Here is an 11,073-nt window from a genome sequence, read left to right as displayed (position 1 = left end):
AAGAACTATTACTAATGTAGTACCGTTCATATCCTCCAGATGAACCAATGCACTTTACAGCCAATGAAATACTCTTGAAGTGTAATCACTATTGTAATGTACAAAAACCAATTAGTAGACAGCAATGTCCCACAAATGACGAAATAAATGACGAGATAATCTATTTTAATTATGTTGATTTGAGGAATAAATGCTGGTCAAGATAGTGGAAAAGTTCACAGCTCTTCAATGTGATGGGACTTTTGTATCTACTTAAAAGGGCAGGCAAGATTTCAGTTTAATGTCTCACGTGAAAGACAGACAATACATTGCAGTACCATACGAATTAGGAGCAGAAATAGGCCATTCAGCCCATCGAGCCTGCTCCGCCATTTAATAAGATCATGACTGATCTGTTCCTGTTTCGAATTCCACACTCCCATCTACCCCTGAAGAACTTCTGATTCCAAAGCTGCCATTGAGCCAAGGTTTGCACTTTCCTTTTGACACAGCAAATTTGTTGGAGGAAGAATGTTTGCATTTGTTAGCTTTGTTTATTAAAGGAAGGGATCAGTGCAGTTGACAGTAATGATATAGGTGTAATCAGTCGGGATGTAGAATCAGTTTGGGTGGAAATAAGGAATAGCAAGGGAAAGAAATCACAGGTGGGAGTGGTCTGTTGGTCCCCAAGGAGTTGCCTCTCTGTCGGACAAAATATTAATCAGGAAATAATGGAGGTGTGTAAGAAGGGCACTGCAATTATTCTGGGTGATTTTAATCTGCATATAGACTGGACAAATCAAATTGGCAAGGGTAACATGGAAGACTAATTTGTCGAGTGCATCAGGGATTGTTTCTTAGAACAATACATTGCAGAACCTACCCAGGAACAGGCTATTTTAGATTTGGTAATGTTTAGTTTAGTTTAGAGATACAGCACTGAAACAGGCCCTTCGGCCCACCGAGACTGTGCTGACCATCAACCACCCATTTATCCTAATCCTACACTAATTCTATGTTCCTACCACATCCCCACCTGTCCCTATCACCTACCTATACTAGGGGCAATTTATAATGGCCAATTTACCTATCAACCTGCAAGTCTTTGGCATGTGGGAGGAAACCGGAACACCCGGAGGAAACTCACGCAGACACAGAGAGAACTTGCAAACTCCACACAGGCATTGTCCGGAACTGAACCCGGGTCGCTGGAGCTGTGAGGCTGCGGTGCTAACCATTGTGCCACTGTGCCGCCCTAATGTGTAATGAGGTAGGATTAATAAGAGATCTCGTAGTTAAGGATCCTCTAGGGGGAAGCGATTATAACATGGTAGAGTTTCAAATTCAGTTTGAGGGTGAGCAACTCGGGTCTCAAACCAGTGTTTTCAACTTAAACAAGGGCGATTACAAAGGTATGAAGAAAGAGTTGTCTAAAGCGGGTTGGGAAAATAAACTACAGGGAAAGTCAGTGGAGGAGCAGTGGCAGACTTTTAAGCAGATATTTCATAACACTTATGACAGAATGATGAACCACTCGTGGATAACGAGGTTAAGGAGAGTATCAAATCAAAAACAAAGGTGTACAAAGCAGCGAAAGCTAGTGGTAGGCCAGAGGATTGGGAATTTTTTAGAAACCAGCAGCAGATGATTTAAAAAACTAATGAAGAGGGAGAAAATTGAGAGTAAATTGACAAGAAATATAAAAACATATAGTAAGAGCTTCTAAGGGTATATAAAAAGGAGGAGAGTAGCTAAAGTATGTGTGGGACCCTTGGAAGATGAAACTGGGGTATTAATAACAGGGAACAGTGAAATGGCAGATAATTTAAACCAATATTTTGCATCGGTCTTCATGGTGGAGGACACTATAAACATCCCAACAATAATAGATGAGCAAGGTGTAAATGGGAGGGAGGAACTTGTAACAATCTCTTATCATGAGGGAAAAGGTGCTGGACAAACTGGTGGGACTAAAGGCAGACAAGTCGCCAGGACCTGATGGCCTGCAACCAAGGATTTTAAAAGAAGTGACTGCAGAGATACTGGAGGCATTGGTCATAATATACCAAAACTCACTGGATTCCGGTAGGGTACCAGCAGATTGGAAAACTGCTAATGTGACACCCCTATTCAAGAAAGGAGGGCGACAGAAAGCAGGAAACTATAGACCTGTTAGCTTAACATCGGTCATTGGGAAAATGCTAGACTCCATTATTAAGGAAGAAATAGGACATTTAGAAAAACATAATGCAATCAAACAGAGTCAACATGGTTTTATGAAAGGGAAATCATGTCTGACAAATTTGTTCTTTGATTTGAGTTCTTTGAGGATATAACAAGCAGACTGGATAAAGAGGAACCGGTTGATGTAGTGTATTTGGATTTTCAGAAGGTGTTCGATAAGGTGCCACATAAAAGGTTATTGCACAAAATAAGAGCTCAGGGTATTGAGGGTAATGTGTTGGCATGGATTGAAGATTGGCTAACACACAGAAGGCAGAGAGTCGGGACCAATGGGTCTTTTTCAGGTTGGAAAGCCGTAACTAATGGGGTGCCACAAGAATTGGTCCATGGGGCCTCAACTATTTACTAATATCAATGATTTGGAGGAAGGGATAGAGTATAGTGTATCCAGATTTGCTGCTGATACAAAAATAGGTGGGAAGGCATGTTGTGATGAGGACACAGAATCTGCAAAGGGATATAGATAGGTTAAGTGAGTGGGCAAAAACTTGGCAGATGGAGTTCAATGTGGGAAAGTGTGAGGTAATCCACTTTGGCAGGAAGAATAAAAAGGCAGATTATTTAGATGGAGAAAGACTACAAAATACTGCAGTACAGAGGGATCTGGGTGTTCTTGTATATGATGCACAAAATGTTAGCATGCAGGTGCAGCAAGTAATTAGGAAGGCTAATGGAATTTTGGCCTTTATTGCTCGGGGATTGGAGTTTAAAAATAGGGAAGTCTTGTTGCAACTGTACAGGGTGTTGGTGAGGCCACACCTGGAGTACTGCATACAGTGTTGGTCCCCGTATTTAAGGAAGGATATACTGGCATTGGAAGCAGTTCAGAAAAGGCTCACTAGGCTGATTCCTGGGATGAAGGGGTTGTCTTATCCAGAACGACTAAACAGGTTAGGCCTTTACTCATTGGAATTCAGAAGAATGAGGTGTGATCTGATTGAAACATATAAAATTTATGGGGGCTTGACAGGGTAGATGTTGAGAATATGTTTCCACTGGTGGGGGAATCTCGAACTAGGGGACGTAGTTACAGAATAAGGGGGCACACATTTAAAACTGAGATGCAAAGGAATTTCTTCTCTCAGAGGGTGGTGAGTCTCTGGAATTCTCTACCTCAAAGTTGCGGAGGCTAGGTCACTACATTTTCGGAGGAGGTAGATGGATTTTTGAAATCACGGGGAGTCAAGGGGTATGCGGAGCAGGCCTGAAAGAGGACAGATCAGCCATAATCTTATTGACTGGCAGGGCAGGCTTGAGGGGCTGAATGGCCTACTCGTGCTCCTTTTTTCTTATGTTCTGATTTCCCCACAAAATAAGATCTTGGTGACTCCCATATTAATTTGGCTGTAAAAACCATTCCATTTCATGATACTTGAAGTATGACTTTATCTTGAATATTTAAAATTCTTAGTGAATTAGATAAAATGATATATTTACTATTAGCACATTGAAAATGTTTATACAGCCTTTATTGATGCAGATATGTATTTAATTTGTTGTGGTTTATCTTTGTAGGTTCACTACCTTGATTGTGTTGTGTTTGTTCGTCCTTGGAACATTTCTGCACCAAGATTCTCTGAAAGATGATATATGGAGCTTGTACATGGTGAATCCTGAAAAAATAGAGGTGTGAGCTTGTCTTCACTTTTAGGAATGTATCTGCTATGTTTAAAACTTCTATCGTAATTTGTGTGGACTTTTGAGAATATTATATTACAGAATTATCTGGAAAAAATTCTACAGTACATTTATATCAACATTTTGTCAAGTGATTATAATGTTAAAACATTTTGTTGAGATGGGGATCAAGATAGCAAGGCTATAATTTGAGATTATTCTAACTTGCTGAAATTTGTTTAAAATCATGATGACCATTAGTTCTACCACAACTACTATCTTATTTTTGCAAACTGCTTACTTGTAAGGTACGCCGGTCCACAGATCACTGAAAGTGGAAACGCAGGTGGATAAGGTAGTCAAGAAGGCATACGGCATGCATGCCTTCATCGGTCGGGGCATTGCGTAAAAAAATTGGCAAGTTGTGCTGCTGCTGTACAGACCCTTAGTTAGGCCACACTTGGAATATTGCGTGCAATTCTGGTCACCACACTACCAGAAGGACGTGGAGGCTTTGGAGGGGGTACAGAGGAGGTTTATCAGGATATTGCCTGGTCTGGAGGGTATTAGTTATTACGAGAGGTTGGATAAACTCGGATTTTTTTCACTGGAACGACGGAGGTGGAGGGGGCCACCTGATAGAGGTTTACAAAATTATGAGTGGTATGGACAGAGTGGATAGCCAGAAGCTTTTTCCCAGGGTGGAAGAGTCAGTTACTAGGGGACATAGGTTTAAGGTGCGAGAGGCAAAGTTTAGAGGGGATGTGCGAGGTAAGCTTTCTTTACACAGAGGGTGGTGAGTGCTTGGAACTTGCTGCCGGGGGAGGTGGTGGAAGCAGGTACGATAGCGATGTTTAAAAGGCAGCTCGACAAATACATGAATAAGGTGAGAATAGAGGGATACGGACCCCGGAACGACCGAAGGTTTTAGTTTAGACAGGCATCAAGATCGGCGCAGTCTTGGAGGGCCGAATGACCTGTTCCTGTGCTGTTCTTTGAAGTCTGGAGCTGAGTGGCCCTGGCGAAACCCAAACTAAGTGTCAGCGAGCAGGTTATTGCTAAGCAAGTCCCACTTGATAACGCTGTCAATGACACCTTGCATCACTTTAATGATGATTGAGAGTAGACTGATGGAGCAGTAATTGGCTAGGTTGGTCTTGCCCTGCATTTTGTGTACAGGACATACCTGGGCAATTTTCCACATTGCCGAGTAGATGCCAGTGTTGTAGCTGAACTGAAACAGCTTGGCTAGGGGCGTGGTAAGTTCGGGAGCACAAGTCTTCAGTACTATTGCCAGAATGTTGTCAGGGTCCAGTGCCTTCAGTCATTTCTTGATATCACATGGAGTGAATCGAATTGGCTGAAGCCTAGCATCTATGATGCTGCGGACCTCAGGAGGAGGCCGAAATGGATCATCCACTTGGCACTTCTAGCTGAAGATGGATGCAAATGCTTCAGCCTTGTCTTTTGCACTTATGTGCTGGGCTCCTCCATCATTGATGATGGGGCTGTGTGTGGAGTTACCTCCTCACGTTAGTTGTTCAATTGTCCACCACCATTCACAACGAGATGTGGAAGTACTGCAGAGCTTAGACCTGATCTGTTGGTTATGGGATCGCTTAAGCTTGATCTATCACATGCTGCTTATGCTGTTTGGCATGGAGGTAGTCCTGGGTTGTAGTTTTACCAGGCTGAGAAATATTTCACACAATTATAGAATTATGCAAATTCATAAATAATTAATCTAAAGAGAAACCTTGTGGTGCAAAAGTGCAAATATTGACAACACTTTGAAATAACCCAGGACCCACAGATAGCCTGGGACCTCAAACTAATCCTGGACCTGGTTGAGGTACCTGGTGCTGCTCCTGGAATGCTTCCTGCACTCTTCATTGAACCAGGGTTGGTTCCCCAGCTTGATATGCTAGGCCATGAGGTTACATATTATGGTTGATTACAATTATGTTGTTGCTGATGGTCCACAGCTCCTTATGGTTGCCCAGTTTTGCATTGCAAAATCTGTTTGAAATCTATCCCATTTAGCATGGTGATAGTGCTACACAACACGATGGAGGGTATCCTCAATGTGAAGATGGGACTTTGTCTCCACAAGGACTGTGCGGTGGTCATTCCTACCAATACGGTCATGGACAGGTGCATCTGCGGCAGACAGATTGGTGAGGACAAGGTCAAGTATATTTTTCCCTCACCACTTGCTGCATTTCTCGTCTAGCAGCTACGTCCTTTAGGACTCGGCCAGCTTGGTCAGCAGTGATGCTACCGAGCCACTCTTGAGGATGGACATTGAAATCCCCCACCCAGAGTACATTCTGTGCCCTTGCCACCCTCAGTGCTTTATCCAAGTGTGTTCAACATGGAGGAGTACAGATACATCAGCTGAGGTGGGGTTGGGGGGGTGGGGGGGGGTGCGGGGGCAGGAAGTGGTAAACAGCAGGAGGTTTCTTTGCCCATATTTCACCTGACGCCATGAGACCTGGAGTTGATGTTGAGGACTCCCAGGGAAACTCGCTCGCAACTGTATACCACTGTGCCGCCACCTCTGCTGGATCTGTCTTGCCAGTGGGACAGGACATATCCAGGGATGGTGATGGCAGTGTCTGGGACACTTTCTGTAAGGTACCATTCCGTGAGTATGATTATGTCAGGCTGTTTGCTTGACTTATCTGTGGGACAGCTCTCCCAACTTTGGCACAAGCCCTCAGCTGTTAGTAAGGAGGACCTTTCCAGTCCCTAGGTCGATGCCAGGTGGTCTGGCCAGTTTCATTTCTTATTGGCTTTGTAGCAGTTAGGTACAACTGAACAGCTTGCTTGGCCATTTCAGAGGGCATGTAAGAGTCAACCGCATTGCTGCTGGTTTGAAGTCACATGTAGGGCAGACCAGGTAAGGACGGCAGATTTCCTTCCCTAAAGGATACATTTTTGCAACAACTGACATAGTTTCAAGGCCATCATTCGACTAGCTTTTTAATTCCAGATTTTTATTCATTGAATTCAAATTCCCACCTTCTGCTGGGGTGGGATTCGAACCCATGTCCCCAGAGCAATACTCTGGGTCACAAGCCGAGTGACAATACCACTATGCCACCACCTCCCCAGATTGCTGATGGTTTGTGTGGGACCTCTGCAAAAACATAAGGAGGCTACCAGTACCTTCTCAGCATTATAGATGTGGCTACCTAATTCCCAGAGACTATTCCCTTAAGAACTGACTCTACCAAGGTAGTGGTCTAGGGGCTAACCCAATTCTTTACCCGATCTGGCCTGCCTGCCGAGATCCAGTGGGATCTGGACATGAATTTCATGTCGGGTATCTTTCAAAAAGTCATACGAACATATGAATTCGGAGCAGGAGTCGGCCACTCGAGCCTGCTCAGCAATTCAACAAGATCATGGCTGATCGGATTGTAACCTCAACTCCATATTCCCACCTACCCGATAACCATTCATCCCCTTATCAAGAATCTATCTACCCAGCCTCTGCTTCCACTGCCTTTTGAGGAGAGAATTCCGAAGAGTCATGACACTGAAAGAAAACAATTAGCCACATCTATCTTAAATGAACGACCCCTTATTTTTAAACAGTGACTCCCAGTTCTTGATTCTGCCACAAGAGGAAACATCCTTTCCACATCCACCCTGTCAAGACTCCTCAGGATCTTGTTTCAATCAAGTCACCTCTTATTCTTCTACACTCCAACAGATACAAGCCTTGCCTGTCTAATCCTTCCTCCTAAGACAATGCGCCCATTCTAGGTATTAGTCGAGTAAACCTTCTCTGAACTGCTTCCAATGCATTTACATCCTTCCTTAAATAAGGAGATCACTACTCTACACAGCACTCCAGATGTGGTCTCACCAATGCCCCAAATAACTGAAGCATAGCCTCCCTACTTTTGTATTCAATTACCCTCACAATAAACAATAATATTCTATTAGCTTTCCTAATTACTTTCGATAGCTGCATACTGACCTTTTGCGATTGGCTACGTTTTCTGACAACACAACCACTAGGTGGCACAGTACTTGCACCTGCGCAAATGCAGGCCCATGCACTGAAACGTCACTGTGACATTTTGGCAGGTGCCAGTAGTAAAGATGGCACTGCTCAATTTATCACAAACAAAAAATACCCAAATGCCCACAGTGGCTGCAATCGCCACTTCCATCTCACTCCCAACAGCACCCCGCTCCCTCCTGCCATTGCGCTTCTCTTCACCACTGCCTCCCGCGCCAGTCTGCTCACCACATGCTCCATGCCTCGCCACTTCTCCCCCCTCAGCCACTCGCTCACCGCTTCACCCCCAACCTGTGTGCCACTTGCTCCTGGCCTCGCCCCTTCATCCTCTCTGCTCTGCCTCTGCTCCCTCTCCAACCCCCCCCCCCCCACCCAACCTCCCTATCTTGTCACTCTCTCCTCTCTCTCCTCCGCTTCCCCCGTGCAGGGAAGAAAGGCATCGAAGGCAGCAGGGAGGTGGGACCAGAAGTCTGCTCCCATGACTCTTTCATCCAGTTGGGTGGGACTGCTTGCAACCAGTTCCATTCTTATCTAATCGTAGCCAAAGAATCACTTGCAATGGCTTCTCTTCCTGTCGCCCGAACTGTTACCGCTGATGTCCCCCAAGGATCTATCCTTTGCCCCCCATTTCTCATAGACATACTGCCTTTGGCGACATCACCCAAAAGCATGGCATTAGTTTCCACATATATGCTGACAACTCTCAGTTCTACCTTACAACCACTTCTCTCGACTTTACTGTTGCTAAATTATCAGACTGCTTATCCGATATTGAATACTGGATAAGCAGACGTTTCCTCCAATTAAATATTGGGAAGAATGAAGCCATTGTTTTCACTCCCTGCTCAAAACTCTGTTCCCTAGTTATTGACTCCATCCTTCTCCCTAGCAACAGTCTAAGGTTAAGCCAGTCTGTTCACAACCTTGCTATCACATTTGACCCAGAGATAAGCTTCTAACTTCGTATCACTAAGACCACTTATTTCCATCTCTGTAACATCATCCAACTTCAACCATTTCAGCTCATTTGTTGCTGAAACCCTCATTCATGCCTTCGTTACCTCTGGACTTGCTTATTCCAAAGCCTCCCACATTCTACTCTCAAATTTGAGGTCACCCAAAACTCTGTTGCCAGTATCGTAACGTGCATCAAGTCCCCTTCCCCCATCACCCCTACACTGGCTCCCAGTCAAGCAACATCCTAATTTTAAAATTTGCATCTTTGTTTTCAAATCCCTCCCTAGCGTCGCTCCTCCCAATCTCTAATCTCCACCAGCCACACAACCTTCCAAGATATTTACGCTCCTCTAAGTGCAGCCTCTTGTGGGTCCATTTTAATTGCTCCACCAGTGGTGGCTGCACCTTCAGTTGCCTTGGCCCCAAGCTCTGGAATCTCTCCATCTTGCTTTCCTACTTTTAAAGACTCCTTAGAACGTACCAGTTTGACCAAGCTTTTGGTCATCTAACTTAATAACTCCTTTTGTGGCTCAGCGTCATACTTTATTTTATAATGCTCCTGTAACGAGCCTTGGAACTTTTTTTTAAAAATTCAGTTGTGGGACATGGGCATCACTGTTTAAGCCAGCATTTGTTGACCATCCCCAATTGCCTTGAGTAGGTGTGGTGAATTACCTTCATGAACTGCTGCAGTCCTTGGGATGTAGGTACTGCTGCTAGGGAGTTCTAGGATTTTGATCCAGCAAAAGCGAAGGAACATTGATTTGGCTTCAAGGCAGGATCATGTGCGGCTTGGAGGAGAACTTGCAGGTGGTGGTACTCCCATGGATCGGCTGCCCTTGTCCTTTTAGGTGGTAAGGGTCGTGGATTTAGAAGGTGCTGTCGAAGGAGCCTTGGTGAATTGCTGCAGAGCATCTTTTCATGGTAAAGAGAGCTGCCACTGTATGTTCGTGGCAGAGGGACCTTATGTGCAAGTTGGCTGCCATATTTCCTTCATTGCAACAGTGACTGTACTTGAAAAATACTTCATTGGCTGTAAAGTGCTTTAGGATAATTTGAGGCTATAAATGACATTATATAAAATATACAAACTTTGCTTTAGATTTAGTTTATGTATTCCTACTTTTCAATGGTATAGAACAGGACATCATTGCAAGAGTTCCTTAGGGTGGTGTCCTCGGCCCAACCAATCTTTTGCTGCTTCATCAATGACCTTTCTTCAATCATAAGGTCAGAAGTGGGGATGTTTGCTGATGATTGCACAATGTTCAGCACCATTCGTGACTCCTCAGATACTTTTTTTTTTATTATTCATTCATGGGATGTGGGCGTCGCTGGCCAGGCCAGCATTTATTGCCCATCCCCAATTGCCCTTGAGAAGGTAGTGGTGAGCTGCCTTTTTGAACCGCTGCAGTCCATGTGGGGTAGGTACACCCACAGTGCTGTTAGGAAGGGAGTTCCAGGATTTTGACCCAGCAACAGTGAAGGAACGGTTCCAAGTCAGGATGGTGTGTGACTTGGAGGGGAACTTGCAGGTGGTGGTGATTCCACGTATTTGCTGCCCTTGTCCTTCTAGTTGGTAGAGGTTGCGGGTTTGGAAGGTGCTGTCGAAGGAGTCTTGGTGCATTGCTGCAGTGAATTTTGTAGATGGTACACACTGCTGCCACTGTGCGTCGGTGGTGGAGGGAGTGAATGTTTGTAGATGGGGTGCCAATCAAGCGGGCTGCTTTGTCCTGGATGGTGTCGAGCTTCTTGTGTTGTTGCAGCTGCACCCATCGAGGCAAGTGGAGAATGTTCCATCACACTCCTGACTTGTGCCTTGTAGATTGTGGACAGGCTTTGAGGAGACAGGAGGTGAGTTACTCGCCTCAAGATTCCTAGCCTCTGACCTGCTCTTGTAGCCACGGTATTTATATGGCTACTCCAGTTCAGTTTCTGGTCAATGGTAGCCCCCTAGGATGTTGATAGTGGGGGATTCAGCGATGGTAATGCCGTTGAATGTCAAGGGGAGATGGTTGGATTCTCTTTTGTTGGAGATGGTCATTGCCTGGCACTTGTGTGGCGCGAATGTTACTTGCCACTTATCAGCCCAAGCCTGGATATTGTCCAGGTCTTGCTGCATTTCTACACGGACTGCTTCAGTATCTGAGGAGTTGCGAATGGAGCTGACCTAGGGGTGCTACTTTATACCAAGCTGAAAACCAGACCAAGCCAGTACATAATTGGGATTACAGCCCGAG

This window comes from Heterodontus francisci, chromosome 1 (genome assembly GCF_036365525.1).
Source record: "Heterodontus francisci isolate sHetFra1 chromosome 1, sHetFra1.hap1, whole genome shotgun sequence".
NCBI lineage: Eukaryota > Metazoa > Chordata > Chondrichthyes > Heterodontiformes > Heterodontidae > Heterodontus > Heterodontus francisci.
The sequence above is the reverse complement of the archived record's forward strand: the minus strand, read 5'-3'. Positions refer to the sequence as shown.